Consider the following 21,217-nt stretch of genomic DNA (forward strand, 5'->3'; position numbering starts at 1 on the left):
CACGACACATGATGTTGTTTTTTATATAAGAGAACATATATACATATATGCTGTATAATATAATATACAATGTTTTAAATATTTTCTTTTCATGCCGCCAGACAGACAGACATGTATGTGAAAAATGTCTTTCTCCCGAATCCATTCAGTCATTCACTGCTTTTAGAGTTATATTTAGCTTGCTGTCTTTAGCCCTTGAATGAGGGATGAGCTGGTTGACTGAGTTCCCCAATCTAGTGGCCCATCGCTATATCTGAATTGCATTTTGAAGTCCATATATGGTGGTTGTCTATTGAGCGTCAACACACTGCGGCTGCAGGGCACAAACTACAAGGAGGGAGGCATTGTGTTAGAAAGCAGTCTCAGCCTGCTGGAGCTGCCGCACAACAGAAAATAGGTCAGAAAATGCTCAGAGGTTTTATTTTTTATTTTTTTGGTCTCATTTGAAAGCCTACTGGTGTATTACAGAGAACGTTTGCGCTTGTAATTTGGGGAGGTCTTCAATGGGGCCCTTTCCTGTCTGTAAACGGGTGGTCAGAGGTTGTGGATTCACTATTCTGTAGTTTCTGTTAAAGCTTGATACAACTAAGGTCTATATGTTCTTTATACTGCAAATTCACAAATATACATAGATAGCCAGGCCTTTATCTGGGCGTATATTACAGACATGCCTTTATTTCTAATTTGCCGTTCCCCAGTTGATGCAAACTCCATCCTCGGCTCCTCTTGTTTACATGTCCACGAGTTCTTTAGCGAGACCCTGAACACAACCTTTCAGCTGATGGTCCAGGCGCTGCTTTTCTACGGGAGCTCACTCTGGATACAAAAGCGCTATGTAAATACAATCCATGTTATCATACCTATGTTTATAGCCAACACACATGGTCAGTTCAAGGACTGAGGCTCCGTATGAAGAGGCTCGGAGAAGAGGGGAGTTGAGTTCAGCCGACGATCCCTGCAGAGAGAAAACACGTAGGATGAAGTTGTTTGTCATTCATCTCGGGGAAAAGCAACGTCAAGTCGTCAAGGTTTCTGGAGATGTTTCTGTCTCTGTTGAATTTGTTCGTGTGGTCATGTGACCTGCCCGAGGCACGTCTAGACGGAATTTGCGGGGCAAATGTTTCATATTCAGCTGTTTATCTGTGCTTTTGGTATGATTCATTACCAAAGGTCATTCGAGTTGGAGAGCGTTTCAGGCGGTTTACAGCCAGGCGGTCTACAAAAGGTTCATACAGAGTCATACAGGCTTTTGTGTGGATGAAGGTCGGACAAATAAATTCAGATTGTAAACATTTCACACATTGGGCCTCATGCAAAAAGCCACATGAGAACACATTTTGTTCGTGCTTATTGATTTCTGGGATTCAATACTGTTTTATTATTGTTGCTCTTCTTCTCATTTTACATTTGACGAGAGCACTTTTGCCAAGATAAGAAAAAACATCTTCTTTTCACAGTCTGCAAATTGTTCGTCCAAAGCAAGGTCAAGTTTTAAATTTTAGGAACATAAAAAACAAAACATTAATATCATAAAATTGAATTTTGATTATTGTATGTTTTAGACTATTTATAACTATCGGATTATAAAAAAATGCTATTGGTTCACTGATTCCATTTCAGACTATAAAAACCTTGGATGATATTGTCAGCCAAGGCTTTTATACGGCTTACATACTGCTGTATGATGCTCTTTGACACAATCATGTTTACTTTGTTTACGATTTCACTACTGCTGAAGCCTTTTTTTATTTGGTGGCATCTCTCCAATTGTAATTGAGTATGTGCACACGGCACAACATCTGCCTTATAAAGTGTTCATGGGGCGGCACTTATATGCTAATAATGAGCAATCGGCCACACGGCGAGGGATTCTTCATTCAGCACATGGGGAAGAGCAGATTTGGATGTTCATGAAAGTTTTGTGTATCTGGAGTGATTAACAGAAAATGAAGAGAAAACACAAGAGCACTTGAAGAGAATGTTTCTGCATGTGTGTGCGTGCTCATGCTTCCCTTCAATCTACAGCACAGGAATATGCGATCACAACAACGCAGGCTCCAGTCACTGTGCGCTTTTGTTTCCCTTCTCTGCAGGAGTCTCTTCATGACACGGATCCTCCGCCAGTTAATCACAAAGCTTTAGACGTAACTAATCCTCGATTAAAAAAGGATCAACCCCAGTCTGAGATCAAAGGTTGTGCTAGCTAATTAACCCATCTGGATAGGTTTAACAGGGTCATGTATGAACAGCGTGTTATTGCTTTAGACGAGCTAATTATCTTCTCGCATCATGGAGAAAAGAGATGACTCGCTCTCCACCTCCCCATCATTTTGCACGTCCATTTTAAGGTTAATTATGTCATGGCTGAGACGGCAACGGCAACAGTTTGGAATGGTGTGCTCTCGTCTACATTGTACACAGATTCGGATCAAACAACAATCTAAATGTGTATAAATCAGTATTTTGCTGAACATTTAGAATTTTGCTCCTTGCACCTGCATCCAAATACACATAGTGGAAAAATATCATGCCGATCTTTGGGGGAAGACTTACAATGTGAATGTTAGTAAAAGTACAGTACATGGATGAGCTACAAGCAAAATGACATTCATTTTAGTAGATATGTGCACTGGATACCTACATTTGGTTCCCTATGTACAATGAGTCATGGAAATGTATGATATAAATATAGTTTGATATAAATAGGCCGTGCTAGCAATAATTTGGCAACCAGTGAATACAATAAATTAAACAACCTTTTTTAGGCTCTCACAAATATACAGTGGGGCCAATTTGGTGAAAATATGGATGCAAATTATAACAAATCTATCTATGTTGAAATGTTTAGATTTAGTTTAGATGGATATATTTTGAACAATTAACAAGCAATAAGAAAACAAAACAAGAATAAGCAATAAAATGAAAAGTGAATATTATATGTTGGAAAAGGAGTAGGAGGAAGTAAACACTTTGAAGGTCCTGTCCTTTTCTACAACTAATAATGGACTGAATGTGTATCACATATACACATTCATAACCATTTTAATACAAGAAAACCAGAGAACAACAACAAGGACAACATGGAGCGTGACAGCCCTGAGAGAGACGAGGCCACCTCCTCATCCCTGTGCTTCTCTTTTATACACATTTATACATTAAATGGATTTATAGTTGTGCTTTTATTTCATCTGAAACATTCCATGAACGCACCCCACAAATTGAAGTGCACATACTCTTTCTAGTGGCACAAACCTGAACTGAGAACATTTGTTGCTGCTGACCAGGAATTCTTAAATCCTACCGGACACATGAAGTTGAAAGCGTCTGAGTTTAAGAACAGTATGTTTCTGTGATAGGGGCATCCTTCATTGTTTACTATCCTCATGGCTATTTTTTGTAATCCGCATAATGGGCACAATGTGCTTCTGTACATGTGACCCCGCTCCTCCACTCAGTACTGCAGATGCGCTTTATGATCAAGAATGTGCCTCGTTTCTCCCAGAACTGCAACGCTCCTTTCCATCTTTGCTCTCACATATCTTTAACACAATTTCTAGCCGATTTTGTGTCCAAATATCACACCAAGAAGTTTATTTCCATAATACTCCTTCCTATATTAACATTGTCTATCTTAACGTGTACATCAGGTCAGTGTTTATCTCACAATCTTTAAAAAAAAGAAGCAAAAGCTTGGTTTTTTAAATGTAATGATCATTCTGATACGCCAAGCCACTCTTTTAATCTACTCATATCCATTGTGGATTATTGTTGAGTTACTTTGAAGTCTTTTTGTAGTCGTTGTATGTTTCTTTGTGGTCATCTTGAATCTTGAAGCCACGGGGCCCTCTGACATTTGGGGTCCCTTGGCCTGTGCACAACAGGCCACCTTCAAACGCTGCTGTCAATTCTCCCCAGAACAAAAACAATATTAGTGCTGCTCGCTAATAAAACACATTTTAGAATTTGTTCTACTCCGCATACACACCTCAAGTATTATGTGGATGTATGCTCAGCTATCTCACCTATATGTGGATATGTATGGAGATATTTAGTGTTAGTGAATCAAGGAATCCAGGGAAAACGTGTCTAAACTTCACACTTCAGGAGTTATGAGTCAAAATGTAAAGTTCATTCAGCATCAGAAACTAATCAGTACTTTCTTTCCAAAAAATGTCCCCGTTAAGAAGCGGTATCAATGTGTTCAGTAGTTCTTGAGATTTTCTTCAGCCAACAGACAAGCAAACAGAAAAACCAGCAGCAGCTGTCTGGATAACCGCAATGGCACAGCAATGACATGACTTCAATCAGACACTAGTGGGACACAGCTTTATAACTGGGACAAAAGTTTAGATTAGATTACAATATTGTAGATATAATAGTATGATGACAACACTGTCCATTGTCAAATCTTTGATTCACCTTCGTCTTTACATAAAGTCGGCATCGCCATCAGCCACCCAGTGTGTTATTATTTCTACCCACACAACCTGCACAAAGTTCATTCATTAATACATTTATTTAAAAAACAACGATTTCCTCTGCACAGTACGACAACAAAAAAGCTTACTCTAAACATCTTCCATTGCAGCCTGAAAAATACAAGTAAATGTAATGTAATGATTAACTGAAAATCTGTACTTTTACTTTTCGTGGCCAATGTCACGAACAAAGGCCTGTGAATGTGTGAACTTGTAGCTGACAAAGGCCTGTGAATGTGTGAACTTGTAGCTGACAAAGGCCTGTGAATGTGTGAACTTGTAGCTGACAAAGGCCTGTGAATGTGTGAACTTGTAGCTGACAAAGGCCTGTGAATGTGTGAACTTGTAGCTGACAAAGGCCTGTGAATGTGTGAACTTGTAGCTGACAAAGGCCTGTGAACTGAAGGCCTGTGACATTTCACAGAAGCTTGTGCCCAAAAGCGTAACTAAACAGAGTTGGTCTGCCTGCTTGTTAATGACCTCTACGGGGGGGGTAGATGAGTCAGAACACAAAAAAACGGGATTTTCACGATTGGATGCATCTTATATTTGATCATCATTGAATTCCTTTTAATGCAGCTGCAAAACAAAGCAGTTTTGTACGCTGTGGGCACTCGGCGGTGAACATGGCAATTTTTCTTTGTGCAAGCACTGAGCCGTGAAGCCAATTCAAGTGTTGCCTGTCAAAACACCAACCGACAACCTCTAAGTCTAGAAGGTGGAATAATGACTTGCACTGAACTGAAGCTGAAACTCCTGGAGCTGCCCCCAATCTCCTTATCTCCAGTCCTTATCTCGTTTCTGTCACTTTGGATTTAATCCAATAAACACACTATCAAACCGTACAGGCCGTGTTATTTTGACGGGCTCTGAGAATTTTAGCAATTTGGTGGAATTTTGCATATTCTTTCCCTGCTTTTTTTGATCTATCTTATTTTATGAGGACTGTGTATTTAGAGTGTAGAGATCCAGTAGAGATAAAGTGCTGTCCCCTATTTGTTTGGAGCATGTGACCACATCACTGCCCCTTCTAATGACACAAAACAGACCTGCACACATTTACTTTGCACAGTCAACTTGTGTCCGTTTGTGCACAATCCTTTGGTTGTGCTCTCCAACGCTGCTCTCTTTAATACAAAGGGTGTCATTCTGTTCTCGTGGCTTTTTTAATCCCTTCATAATAAACAGCCATAAATAACCAGCGCAGGTACACATATGGACCTGCCAGACTCCGGCCTACATCACAGACCTAGTGCTTCAAGCCCAGTGCTCGCTAATGATGGACCTCGTCTGGATCAAAGAGCCAGGAGTTGAAGGAGGACGAGTGGAAGATGATGCCCGCCTCACTTAAAAAGATCGAAAGCTTTCTCGCTGTGTGTTTAAAATGTATGGCACGGCCGCACAAAAACTATAAATAGGTCTCTTTAGATATCAAACATCTCAGAGACGCGTCTTATAGTTCCTGTCCCAGCGGGGGAAATCTATATTAATGTTGTCTGTGCTAATGACAGTCAAATGGCCGGGGCCTATGAGGCAGATACGAACTGAAGGCTGAGACATCCTCGATTTAAAGGGTAACAAGCCTGGAGAGCGCTGCGCAGAACTTGAGACAGCGGGATCCAGGTAGATGGCTTCAAAGGTGCTGAGCAACAACACTAATGACCATGCATTTGCATTTTTTCTTTTTTGTGTGTTCAACCTCCAACTTATCAGCCCTGGCTTTGACACCGCAGACTGCATCCAGGGTGAACCCTCATTACAGTCACAAACAGTAAAAAACAAAAGAGATCCCATTGTCAAGAGAACGTGATTTCCTTTCCTTGCTGCCATCGGTATCCAGCCAACTGTTATTAATCCCTTCAATCCTAACGGTATCCGGCGCATGTGTCTGTATTCGATAGACACCTGCAGGTAATCTCATGTATTCCTGTTCCTGGTGTTTGATGTCCTGATGCTTGCGTTATCCCTTTCAACTGGTTGGAGATGTAAAAGTTGAGCCCGGTGCTTCGGTGCGCGGCTGGTTTGGAATTCTAATGTTCAGGTGCGGTGGGATTTTAGGGATGAGTCTCTCTGAAATAGTTTTTCACTTTCATCTCAGCTTCTCTCCTCCCGGTGCAGCTCAACTTTTGTATTTAGTTGTGCTTTTGTGGGAAAAGGTGTTTAATTTCACTGTTGTTTAACACTAACAATATAACTGATTTGTCAATTGAATGAACTACAATTCAACGTAATTCCAATCATAAAAACAAGAATTACAAGTAAGAAATGTATACTTACAGAAATGAGCGATGATCACCCTTTTAGTCACAGAGTCTAATCCTGTTGTGCTTAAGGTGCCGATAATGGTGCCGAGCCTTGATGCGTCAGCTGTGGTGAACCGAGGGATCCATCAAGTTGTCTTCCAGGGGAAGGAGAGCGTGTTTGGTGCACACATGAGCACCGGAGTCGGGGTGACAACTCGCGGATTTGGTTCGCAGCATCCGGCGGGGTGCTATCCAATCCCCGGGTAGGGTCGCGTCCTCAGTGCCAGCCCCTGTGGAGACAGAGGAGGTCATCCCTCTGGAAGAATGCTGCTTCTCATTGCGAAAAACAAAGGCCGGGATTGTCAAAGCTGATGGCAAGGGGACGGGGCGGAGGGGCAGCCATGGCCGGAGGACTTGGGACAATAGAATAAATCACATGAAAAATGTCACAGCCGCACAAATGGAACTCTTACTTGGGGATGAAGCGGGATTGGATAAATTGAGGGAGCCATGCATAACGTGGGTGTTGTTTATCTAAGGCATAAACAGCTATAGTCACATGGTTCACTAGACAGACAGTATGGCATGTCTATTCATTTTGCTTTCATTTCCTGACAGGCATATGAAAGGAGTGCATTCAGAATGGGCTCCTATGCTTACAATTTTAATAATGGCGTGATTTAAAAAATAAATAAATATGGCTGTACTCTAAATAACTACAGATGGAGAGGAGGCAGCTGTGTGAAAGGCAGTACAGCGCATATCAGTAATTAAAGAGGATGGTCGTATTCTGGCATGTGACAAAGTGCAGTGGCTGTAAATGATGCTTCTTATAGCCGGGTGGTTTAGATAAGTGATTGTGAATCACACCTACTGCATCAAAGTCAGAGAAATGTTCATCAGTTCACCAGCATGAAGGCATTATGAGGGTAGCACATAAATGTAAGGACATGACTTATTGCAGAAAAATGACACGTAAGGCCACGTTTACATCATGTTGTTCATAGACGAGCTGCCGCGGAGCGGAAACCATTCATTTCAGAGTCCGACCAGTAATTCTGATTCAGAAATGTATTGGAATTCTGACAGCGATGATATCTTCAGCTTGGTAAAAAAAACTACAGAAGTGTCAGACCATCATTCCATCAAACCATCATTGCTAGCAGTCATAAAATAATTACAGTTAATTTAAAATTACCTTAGCTTGAAGAATTAGTGGCTCCAAGGCGCTAACAGTGCTGATAGAGCTAACAGTGCTGATAGAGCTAACAGTGTTGATAGATCTAACATTGTTGATAGATCTAACAGTGACGATAGAGCTAACAGCGATGATAGAGCTAACAGTGATGATAGGGCTAACAGTGTTGATAGGGCTAACAGTGATGATAGAGCTAACAGTGTTGATAGAGCTAACAGTGCTGATATATCGAACATTGCTGATAGAGCTAACAGTGTTAATAGAGCTAACAGTGCTGATAGATCTAACAGTGCTGATAGAGCTAACAGTGCTGATAGAGCTAGCTGATAGAGCTAACAGTGCTGATAGAGCTAACAGTGCTGATAGATCTAACAGTGATGATAGAGCTAACAGTGCTGATAGAGCTAACAGTGCTGATAGAGCTAACAGTGTTTATCTGAGGGTGGGTGACTCGTCTTCCACAACGACAATTGGGATTGGTTTACCAGCTGTAAGCGCCATATGAGCGCAGTGCAGATGGGCGCGATTAGCTAGCTAGTAGGGCATGCTCACCTGCACAAACATGCACTGAAAGGCAACCGTGGAGAAAGCTTGATTGTGACTTGATTCTCTGCTCGAGTAGATATCACTCCACTGTATCTTAACATAGCAACTAGTGGTTTGATGCCATATTAAAGCTCTAAATAACGTATCAATAACCTTTTAAGAGGTCGCTGATAGAACCTTGAACTGTCTGTTGCTTTCTGTTTAACCACAAATGTCCATGACTGGTCAGTACACAGTATGTCTGCAGTCTTACAAAAAACAACAGTGTCATCAACACGATGGATTATCACATATTCTATAAATATCTGACCTCGTATCTCAAATGGACTGAAATTCTGCGTCTTTCTAAAGGCGACTGCCAGACATGGAATCAGTATTTGTGCATTCATTTCAACCTCTGCCTTCTCTGTCTACTTTTCCATTCCCGCTTCCTCCGACGGTTTGAACCGCCCGACCCTCAATTTCCCACTATGTGTTATCTTTATGCCAGTGATTCGAATCAGTCATCATCAATATTTCTGACACATTAAAAAGGCTATTTAAATATGTATGCATCTGATCACCTCTGTGGGGTTGTTTGTATTACTTGAGTCAACTGAATCGTCCTCAGGGAATATGCTGCTTATTCATGCATATGTTATCAAGGAGCCAAATAAGACGCTAAGATCAAAAGCAGCCTTTCACGACCAAGAGTACGAGCTGCATTGTGGTCTGCGGCGCTATTAGAGTAACGCGTGCACGTAAACAGATTAATTGTAGAAGAATAACTAGTCTCAGCACAACACCTCTTCCCTGACTGGTGTCTTGTATCCATCAGAAACTCAACGCCTTTCGTCAAATTTCTCAACAACTTTGTAGTTTTTCCGCCTTGTCTTCACATGATACTACGGAGAAAAAAATACAACAAGACATTTACTTGATAAGAGGACATTTTAAGTGAGATAAACCAGAAGTCTGGACTTAAAAGGATCCCTGATGGTTCTCCTTTGCGCTCTCACTCTTCTCTTATTTAATCACTTTCATTAATCAATATTCTGTCTGCATCTGTTTATGTGCTGAGGCTCAGAGGAATGCCATGCAGTGTTTTTGACAGATGGGCGATTAATGAGACGGCAGTGCACTTCCAACGGTGTCACATACAGAAAGAGGTGTAGGTGTGCTATTAAAATGCAAATCATTAAAATTCAAACTCAATTAATAGCTGCTTAAGCTGGCAATATTGATGTGTATGTGATGGAAACACCGTGAAGCGTAACTCCTGTATTTTCCAGCACGGCGGATCCTTTGAAAATCATCTGGGTAATAATTAGTGGCTTTTTACTGCGACAGCTCTATCTCTGCAGGTGTCATTTCTCACATCCTGCAGAATATGACACGACATGGCACAATGAGTGTTTTTTTTTTTAAACCTGGCTTCAATGTTATTCTGGAGGTTGGAAGGGCAAACAAGGGGGCAACTCAGATTGTGCGTGCCTCGTTCGTTTTAGCTTTCTAGGTCGCATTCAGAAGCTTAGATCTTTTTTTTCTAACAGAATCATGCAACCACAACACACCCATAACATAAAAATAGGAACCAAATTCCTGTCACAATGTCAATCAAATACGCATACCCAAAAAACATTCTTCAGTTTTAAACCGTAAAACTTAAAGAGAGACTATGTGACTTTTTGAATGAAGAACCAACACATTCGTCCTCTAACAATTAAGAAGTTTCATTTAAATGCCAACAAACACACCCTTGCTCAAGTCAATACACTCGGGGGTTTCGCTGGCTAATGTTAGCCAAAGTCAGTCAACAACAGGTGCTAATTAGCTTAAAACACAGCAAAGGCTGAAGGGGAGTACGTTAATTGTGCAGGTATTTGGTCATAAAACAAAGTATTGGACAAATTAAAATGATCACCAAAATTAATACAATTCATTCTGAGGGGAACATGAACATGTATACAACATTTCATGGTAAACCACCCACTTGTCAGTGGTCAAAACAACATAAAGGAAAAGTCAGACAATCACCAGATTCATTAGGGTTCGTCCTCTGGGGACCATGCATGTCTGTACAAAATGTTATGGCAATCTATCTTTGTTGAGCTACCTCTGTGTGGACCAAAGTGGTGGATGGATACTCAGTGTTGAGGGTAAATACTGCGTCCTGTGAGCCCAGTGAGTGATGTTTGATATTCTCATCTGGCTTCCAGCGGAACAGAATAGTCCTCTCACTGTCGGCTAGTCGCCATTTGTTCATGTCAATGAACTTGTCAAACATTAAAAGCTTAAAGAGAGGGAGGAGTCCATACTTGGAAACCTTCCCGTGTTGTAACACATTGTAACACTGTTTTCTATAAGGAAAGATGACGTTAAGGTGAGGGGACAACAAGGAAGCGCGGATGAATTGATGACAGGGCTGTCAACGTAACACTAATGACAGGGATGTCAAGCATTATGATGTTTAGACATCTTACACAAGCCGCCGTTAACTGAACTGATGCAGCGGCGCACAGCCATAATGCCTTCTTTAGAAATGGAGTTATTAAAGAAAAAGTGTAGTGAGTGAGAGATGGTTATACGATGATACGTGGGTGTATGCAATTACAGCGTTCTACTGTGAGTGTTTGCACGTATAAACGGTGCGAAGTCTGACATTTCAGTGAAAGTGTTAATGAGTACCGCATAGCACTGTGCCAGCATTGCATTTCACAGCTCAGACGGGGAAATCTTCCCACTTACAGTTTGCTGTGAGAATCGTCTTGTTTATACAAGGGCTCAAATAAAAAACAAAACAGCGCTATGAACAGCAACAACTCTCAAACCATATATTATAAAATGCACCTGAGGAACATCACTGAACAACAATCTAAAAGTTGGTCACATTTTTGTTGTTGTTTTGGAATAGTGGTAAAAACAATAACCAAAAGAAAGACTATCTATGGCACACACAACACATTTTTTTTTCACGCTTTTTACAAATGAAAAGTTTGTATATGTGCAATAAACAACATCCAGAGCATAGCAGAAAACAAAGAAAGTATTGTCTGTGAAAATATACCCCCAGATAAACACTTTTAGCTTATTTGCCGTAGTTAGCACCGTTAGCACTGTTAGCTACGAGCCACCAGCTCTGGCGTTGCCATGTTGAGAGGCAATCAAACTGCTCCTAATCTGGTGTTCTGCACCTTTAAATTCATAAGCAAGAAAACACACCACTGGTCAAATAGATAAATTCAAGGGTTTTGCAGCTATGTCTGGTATGACCAGTAGCTAATGTTTGTAAACGTTAAGGAAATAATGCTCCCAAACAGACATTACTGGGTCAGTTTGCCGACTTAATGACTCTTCTCGACTTGCATTACTGTTACAATAGCTTAGCATTTTTAACTAAATGATAAATGGCAGTTTAGCCATTCAGCACTAAATCCTACATACTGGTCCTTTAATTGTTGTAGCTTCAGTGGCCACGGTTTTGTAAAAGTAAACAGAACAAAACAGAAGAAAAAAAACGAAGCTCAATAAAGACGAAAAATAGCAGCAGGGTCTGTTTCCTTGCAGGCATTTTAATTAATAAAAAGTAAACAGTCTAAATCCATTTGGTAAGCATATTTGGACCAATAAAGCCTAATACACTTAAGGTCTTATTTCACTTACATAAGCTCAATTACTCAAACGTTTGTACATGAATATGCCTCAAAATCATTGTATTAATTCAAAGGATTGAATACAGATAGTACAATTCATTTAAGTAGTAATGTGTGGATATACTCCAACACAAGCAGGGCAGTTCTGCATATTACAACTTAGACGAGAAGAGGAGAGAGACACAACGGCAGAATATTGGTGACAGTGCAACACTTTTACATATCATATTCTCCAGTCCTCGCATAATGTGGACAGTCTTAATGAAATATAATACCCTCTTGTGATTTATTGCAGTAATTTCAATTAAATATGCTTTTAGAATGTGGTCCGCTTGGAGCAAGCTGTTGTGCCGGCCAGTAAAATCACGGGACCAAATCAAATTCAGCTCATTGGTATTTATGATAAGCAGATGAGGAGTAAAAACAATGTTGCGCTGAACTGCCCGACTCTCTTCATGCATCAGGAGTCCCATCTTACAAAAATAAAATCCACTTTCATTGTCAAAGTGATATCACAGTTGTTGGTCGTTTCGCAAATTCCTATATTGTGCTCTCAGGTGAGAATCATATTGCATCACCTCTTAAACGCTGCTGCACCGGAGACTAATTCAATTTAAAGTTTTGAACTTTGTGTCAAACACATATTACATTACCTATTTAAAACTTGTTATGACTGTTGATATGTACCCAATCATTCACTATATCTTAGTTATGGGCACACAATCATTTAATTACTGCATGTACTTTAGCATTTGAGAATAATTTGACCAAGCTGTTCCTTCTGTAAATATTCTTGTTTTTTTTGCTATTTTGCATACTGCATTTGTTCATGGAGTGAATAATTATGTGCTTGTTTCCCTTGAGGCAATCAGCATTCATCAATATGCAAGCCTTATCACAATATCAATTTACTAAATATGACCATAATCAAAGTAATTATTATGCTAAAATGCCTATATTACCATGTCGTAATTGCTGCATTCTTGCAATAGAATTCAAATCTGCAGCTACAGGCAAATGACAATCAGCTCCATCAAAAATCACAGTGTATACACGTTACTGAGCACAAGTGTACTATTCTGCTGGGCATGTAATTAGCTTAATCCAATTATTCTCATGATCAAAGCGAGAAACAACAATTCGGTGCAAGTTGTCACAGTTAATGGAGCAGCATCTCATTTCGCCTTGAAGTGACATCAGAATGTTCCCGTCTCTACATTTGAAAGAAATGTGGTAATAATCACAAATAGGTTTGTGGGTAATTAACAAAAGTGTTTTTATATGGCTCAAGGTAGCATGTGGTGTATTTTAGAGAGACCTTGCATTAACCTACAAAACATACTGATGTGATTAACATAAAGCTCTGATTTAAATGCAGGGTATGGGGGAGGAGGAGGAGGAGGAGGATGAGGATGAGGAGGAGGATATGTCACTCTTACCTGTCTTCAAAACTTGAGAGCCCTGCTTTACGTTGTTACGTTGTTAATTTAAAACAAACCATGATCTTTTGTCTCACCTTAACCAACTAGTTTTGTTGCCTAAACCTAACCAATCGTTTCACAATGTTAACCACGTGGCAGTGCGCGTTTCTGCAAGCGTGATACAAAGGTGATATGACATTGTATTTATGAAACTAGTTTTTGGTCCAGAAACAAATCCTGTGGTTCACTAAATAAAAAAAAACGAGGCCCAAGATTCTCCCCTGGTAAACGGGTCGGCGTACCCTAAATATGAGTGAATCTGCATTTAATCACATTTCACTGATTGAAAGTATTGTACACTCCCGCAAGTAAAAATACATTCAGGACAATCAGCAAGCACAATCAGTAATCATGTGAATGAATGCATGGCCTTAACTTAACAATACAACTCTACAATACACACAGGCAGAGCAGCTTCCCTTATATACAACCATATAATACTGCAATACACTCACCCTGATTACAAACACACACTCGTGCAAAACACACACACACACATTAACTTGCTTACTAGTTTTTCAGTAGTTGAGAATGTTTGTCCCAGGGGGGCTTTGTACAACTTTGTCTGCACCTACTGTTTGCAAGCTCCTGCCTCAAAGTATGTTTAAAAAAAAACGATTGTGCTGTTTGCTGTCGACACAACAGTCACTCACATTTGTGCAGAGGTCCAATGTCTGTGAAGCGTGAAGCTCATTAGCTCATCAAGAATCTGCAGTGGGACATGCTGTATCTCCTTGCCCTTGGCATTTGGTGTGGCTTGAATCACATCTGGACACATTTGTTTCCATGCAGGTGTATAATGCAGCACAAGTTTCAGAGCGATTAGAAATAAGAGTCGTCATATGATGCTGATATACAACGCATTCATGATCCCTGATTTACAAACTCCCATGATTAGCATTAATGATACTGTTCCTGTTTGACTACAGTGGGAACTTCAGAGGAGTCAGCATCCTGCTCCATAGGATGATGCTGCTGGTTTCGCTCTGAGTATTGATCTGCTCATGCAGCATTCCCTCCTCTTGAAGACAGAATTTGCCTCTCATCTGAAATAGCTTTCAAGTGGGCAAAAACAACCTCAAACAATCTGTCTCAAAGGCTTTTTTTTATGTACATCAAGAACACAGCGGAGTATGTAAAATAAAAAACAGCACGCCTGAAGAGCTCAAAGCGTGATGATTTTCTCTTGAATAGCCTTCTGAGGCACTCTCAATTCTGCAGAGACACATTCGATCTAGATCACACAGGAACCGAGGCTAAATCAAAATTGTTGGGAAGGATTTCAAATGCTCAAATGCCCTCTGATGAATTGCCAAGCAGCAGCTCTTAATTCCAGATCAAACCATTTCAACAAGCACCATTTGTTAGCAATTTGTTAATGAGCAGACCAGTAAGTGCAGCAAATCTGAAATCTGATTTTCTACCAAATGTCGATAAAGATAATATGGCAATGATCCACGGCTGGTGCAGTCGTGGAATACGCAGCCGCATGCAGCACAGGTTCACGTCTTACACCGGGAACAGCCAAGAGTTGGTTTTGCACTCTGCACAAAGAAAAAAAAAAGATGTGCGGGAAGTCTCTCACTTTAAGAAGTGCTTTTAGTTTTGGGAAGTGTGAAAAACATTTGCAATTAACACATTTTGAGAAGAAAAAAATATCAATTTTAGTCACTGGTACAGTCCAGCCGTAGTTTTTGTACAGAATTCGTGCTCGAGGGGTATTTAAAGAGGAGCAAAGAGTTCATCTTCTGTGCTGATCATTTAGAACGACAAGGCGTTACACTGCAGTCAGCTTTGCAAGGCAAAGAAGCAGTTTCTGTAAAACAGCACAATTAATGCTGCTGTTAATGCCTCAATAAAGGATGCAACAGTCAGTGTCTGCAAAGTGCGTCTCTCTGGCCCCGATTTGTAAAGCTGCTATGTCAGTAGTATCCCTGTGAGCAATTCTATTTGCAAGCCATTTGTGAGTGTTAATCAATACACTGATTTACAGTTTGTGCTGCATGGCTTAAGCAACATCACTAATATCCCAACGCTGGGAGATCTCATTAAGTTGTCTCAGCTTTTGCGCAGATATTTGTGTTGCTGAAGATTAAACAAATGGTTTTAAAATAGTGAGACAAAGACAAATGTCCTGATGAATTTAGAAATGAATGTTATCTTCTAAATCAATATAAGCTTTTGTATCAAAGAAACAACTTATTTGGCAATACGTAACACGCAATGGAGGAACATGTTCTATGTGTTTTAGTGTTGGCATTTTAAGAATGAATTGTTTGTGCTCTTCACCCCAGCCAGTTTGGCAGCAACATGCTAAAAGGATCTTTTGAAGATCACCCAATTAAAAATAATTTATATCTTATTGATGCTGAGCAGAGCCAGCAATAACACATCTCATTAGTGTTAGTACAAAAGAATGATGTTACTGTAGTGAGCATTTCACCAGTCAGATGATCTTTCCTGCTGTGACCAAGAGGCTCAGATCCTAAACGAATACATCTACACAGTCTTCTTCAAATTACTTTTTTTTTTACCCATGTGAAAGTTCTCTGTCATTCTGTCATTCACCCAGCAACTCATCTCTTGTCCGACATACACTTGATGACATCCACGCAGGAGAAAAGCCTCCGGAAACAGCGTGTCCTGTCTCCGTGCCACGCACATTTCAAAAGGGCTGACAGACCAGGAGAAAGGGGGTCCAGACCTTACCGGTAGACTCAGCATCCACTGCCCCGCATGTCGCCTTCTCCTCCTCCGCCGCCGCCTCCTCTGCCTCCGAGCTCATACGATTTCATCGGGACGGATAAAAAAAAAACACGCTCCTTCGCTGCCGTGAAGTGTGTCGTCGGCGCCGCTGCCATTCACGCGCGTGAAGGCTGTTGTCCGTGGATGGATGAGCGGCGCGTACAGGTGCACATGTCGGGGATGCGCTCCGGTACTGCACAGACTGAGATGATGGGAGAAGAGAGGGCGGCTTATTTGGCACTCAACCCTCCCTCCCTCCCTCCCTCTGTTCTGCCCTCCTCCCTGTCGCTCTTCCTCTCCTTTATTCCACTTTACCTTTTTTGATGCCCCCGTTTAGCTTCCCCCAGAGACACACACACACACACACACACACACACACACACACACACACACACACACACACACACACACACACACACACACACACACACACACACACACACACACTCCATTTGCACCAAATGATGCTTCCTGTTTGTTTTTGCTGTTGGTATTAATGCTAGTAATTGTCTGATTCCTGCAGGTGTGAAAGACATATGTGACATGTGAGTGAGTGAGTTTATATTAGAGAGTCTATTGAAGGGTCGACAGTCTGCACGAGGATGAGGAGGAGAGGCAGCGTCATTTCATCAGATGTGTGCTCTGTGTGTGTGTGTGTGTGTGTGTGTGTGTGTGTGTGTGTGTGTGTGTGTGTGTGTGTGTGTGTGTGTGTGTGGATATTGAAAAGAAATAAAGAATCTCATTGCCACTGATTAAAACGAGCACCTTCAAAACGCATGGGACGCAATTAAATTTTTTTTGACATTGAAAGATCACCCCTCCCCCCAGCCCAGAGGAGCCATTAAGTGCTACTTTTCCTCTTTTTTTGAAAGGTGTGACATTTCGAAGAAAATGCTAAGCTACTGGGGGGGTAATCCACCAAATTTGAGCCTAACCTTTACTAAATAATGGTGTGTGGCTATGCATCATGTGTACCTCTGTAATTGAAAAACAACAATCTAAAAAATCCTCAGAGAGTTGAGAAGCCCCGGTGGCGCGTGCATATAGACTCCGTAATGCAATGTGATTAATGTCATGAAAACAGTGTTGTGTCAAGTAAGACGTGCACCTCAGCCAAGAAAGTGATGAAGTGAAATAACGCCCTCTGAAGCCATCAATCATATCTTTCCTCGCCAGCACCGTGACAGATCTGAGATATACACCACTGGCTGGAAGCCTATTTAAATCTTCTCTTTAAAGCAGCTGTAGGCAGTTTTTTATTCAATGTCACGCGGGGAGAATTCCATAATAACCTTTCAGTATATTGTTATTCACAAGGTCTGAGAAAAAACTAGACTTCTGCACCCCCTCTTGGCTCTGTCTTCAGGCTTTAGAAAATCTAGACTGTTAAGAGAGACTTTGGCCAATCACAGCTCATTTCAGAGAGAGAGGGGGCGGTTTGGTTGGCTGTTCAACAAATGCAGATGCAGCTCCCTTCCGATGGTGAAAGTCTGATTCAACTGTGGGAAAATCCTGCAGAAAAAGTTGCTCTTCCAACATTGACAACAACTGCCTTCACTGCAAAGCAACCCAAAATAAACGAAGACTCAAAAAGAGACTCGGACAATAAACGTGTCAATATCGTCAAACTGTTTTATAGATGGAGAGAAAATGTTGCTAATAGTTTAGCCCTTTGCTTATAGCCAAAGACTGTAGCGAATTCAAGTTCATTTTAGCTAGTTCATATAGCTAGCTAGAGCCTTGAATCACAGTATGTCCTCTCAAAGGGCTTTACAGGCCCACAAGTATGGAGAGAAAACAGGACTGTCATTTTCTTATAATTGCAGGTATATCTTTGCATCGGGAGCACAATCATGATCGGGGTGATGTATGAAATGAACGACTAGTACTAATACATGTTGCTGTATGGAGGATGTATGACATGAATCACTGGTACTAATACATGTTGCTGTATGAAGGATGTATGACATAAATCACTATTACTAATACATTTTGCTGTATGAAGAATGTATGACAGAAAACTGCCTATACCCCAGCTTTAAGAGCCTTAGTGATTGTTCTATATAGTTCTATATAAGTATTGCAGCAAACTAAAATTGCTTTATTTCCACAATCTTGCTAATGCACTAGAAAGATCAATATCTAAGGGTGCTTATATTCATCCACTTTATATACAAGCAGAGTTTTTATGTAAATAAATGTGTGATTATGTTTCTCGAGGCAGTCTGTAACACGTCATCCCTCCAAGCTTCATCACAATGAGTCCTGAGGGTGCCAGCAGCTGTGGCCTTTCAACGTTTTAAAATTTGACCTTTTCATTTTTGGCCCCAATCACGTCGATTTAGGCTGGATGTTCGGCGTTTTGTTTATTTTCCTTAAAGTGTTGCAAGCTTTAGTGGAGAAAAAAAAAAGAATGAAAAGTGCAGTCATTATTGTGTTTTTCCTCATTAAGCAGCCGTTACGGAGCTGTATAGCGGAGTGCCTCGAATGCATCGTCTCCCAGTTCAAACATCAATAAGCGCCTCATTTATTTTTTGATCTGTCAAGTATTTCATGCATTTGAATGAGTGTCGATTTTCCCAAATGTCAGGAATTGGTGAATTGGCTAAATTAACATGTGTTTGTTATCTCACTCTTAAAAATGAATGTGGCAGAATGGGAAGCTTGTTGTACACTAATGCGTTGCCTTGATTTTAGTGAACTCAATTTTTCACAGATTTTGGTTGTGAGTGACGGCGGTAATGACGGGATGCTCTATAGTTGCGAACAATTTTCTGTTTCTCTACGTCTCCACAGTTTGCCTTGCAAGAGGAACAAGTAGGTCAAAGCGCCTCGGGACCCTTTCAGCGTTTTGACTGACTTCCAGATCTCCTGGAAGTTGGTCTCCAGAGGGGCGACGGCAATATTTAGGGCAGAGCCCTGCACAGTAGTCTCCTTCCTTCAGCTGGTGCATCAGAAAACGGGGAATATGAAAAATATTAAAGAGAAAAAGAAACAGAGAACGAGATATATTTTGTTTGTAAATATAATAAAGGTAGGGGATCCATGATTCAGGCAGGCATGTGTAATATTGTCGGTGAGATGATTGCTTCCAATATCCCTGGTTTGGCTCGTAGGTTATTTTAAGTACAGTGGAGTTATTGCATTTCCGAAGCACGTCCCTTGTGGGAAAGCATCATCAACCTCGTCACTGCCACTGTTACCAGACAGCAGCTTGCACAAACTGTAGCAATGGTGGTAAAAGGGGTTGAGATAGAGAACAAGGCAAAGGAAGTTGCAAAAAAAAGGGCTCAGACAAGCTGAATGGACTGGGTATTTTGTCTCTGGGTGTCTCAATAGGCAGCCTACAACGTATGTTAATTCATCCTTCACAAAGAGCCTTGAAGCGAGGCTTTCCCAAACCAGCAAACAAATCACTTCCCCAGCTCAATTGGTATTCTGTGGCTGATTCTGTGCAGTCTTTGTGTTGTGAAATGAACAGCGTGGAATAACAAACACATTAAAGTTGTAGGTGCGGTTCACTTACTCAGAGGTGACTTTGACTGAAGCTACCCTTCATGCACACACAGACAGTGTCTCCAGATTGTAGGTGGAGGAAGATCATTCTTTGAACACATTGTTGGCTTGTTTTTTTAGAATAGTTCTCAATATGTACAGTAACTCACTGCGCGAGTGTTGCTTGAGAAACTTGACATTAACCAACTGGACCAGATTAGCCCTACCGACTAACTTACTTGCCGGCAAGAGAGCACACGGGAGCTAAGGAGAAGTAGAAGATGGCTAGCTAACTAGCGAGCTTGTCTATATCCAAAGCTTACTAGTTAGCTGGTCTCCGGAGCTCCTGCCAGTGAAGTAGTCTCCTAGTGGTGAGGAGTGAGGAACGTAGACCCAGCATTAGCTTACTAACCAGCAGCTAAACGAGTCAAATTTGACCACGTAATGTTTTATCCACACATTCTTGACGTAGCGTAGAACAAGTACATTGGTATTACCAGATAAGGGATAACTTTATTTGGACCATTTGCTGTGACTAGTGTTGCATAAAACATGAGCTGAATAAGCAAGCTAGCTAAGTACCCAGCCGTCCGCTAGTTAGATTGCTAATTCCACCTCACTTTTATGCTTCACTGGTTACAGGAAATAAATCTAACAGTGGACCATCTCGTCATCTCTCTAATAGCTTAGCTTATTCGCAAAATTTTGCTCCATCAATCTAATAGTTTAGTCTTCTGCTGCCATGATGGGTGAGGAGGTTAGCCGAATGCTAAGCTCAACCATACGCAACATTTTATCTCCATCTCTGAAAAGCTGCGCCGATATAGCTCACAGGTTCATCATCTCAAATATATGCAATATTGATTCTGGCATCCAGCAATCTAGTAAGATGATGTTTTCATTGTGTAACATTAGCCCACTACTCTGAGGTGAATCCTGTTTGCCTCCAGTCCTTCCATTGTTTTCTGAGGAAATCATGGCATTGGCTGTGAAATATTCTATAGGGAACCCATGGTTCCATAATTGTTGCCCAATTAACGTTGTCTGGGACAGTGACTTAGCAAATAAAGACAGACAAGCATCTTTTCACATTCACCAGGTGACCAGAAACCTGACTCCAAATGAAGTGAAGCCACAAAATGGCCAAAAAAATAGCCAAATCCAGTTATTTTCCTCTTTTCATTTGAATGAGCCTGAGACAGAGGCTGGACCAAAGGCTAAAGGAAACTGCGCTTGCACTATGGGCCCATGGATGCGGAAGATTGCTGGAAAATCCAGATGAGTTTATCTAAAGCAACTTTTATGGGAATGAAGGGTGCCGCCTCCTAAACTGTACTGAGTTATGTTTACACATCCATGGTTGCTCCGTGGGTGCCATTTGATGGGATAGGCAATTGTT

This window comes from Taurulus bubalis (genome assembly GCF_910589615.1).
Source record: "Taurulus bubalis genome assembly, chromosome: 2".
In the NCBI taxonomy this organism is placed as follows: Eukaryota; Metazoa; Chordata; class Actinopteri; order Perciformes; family Cottidae; genus Taurulus; species Taurulus bubalis.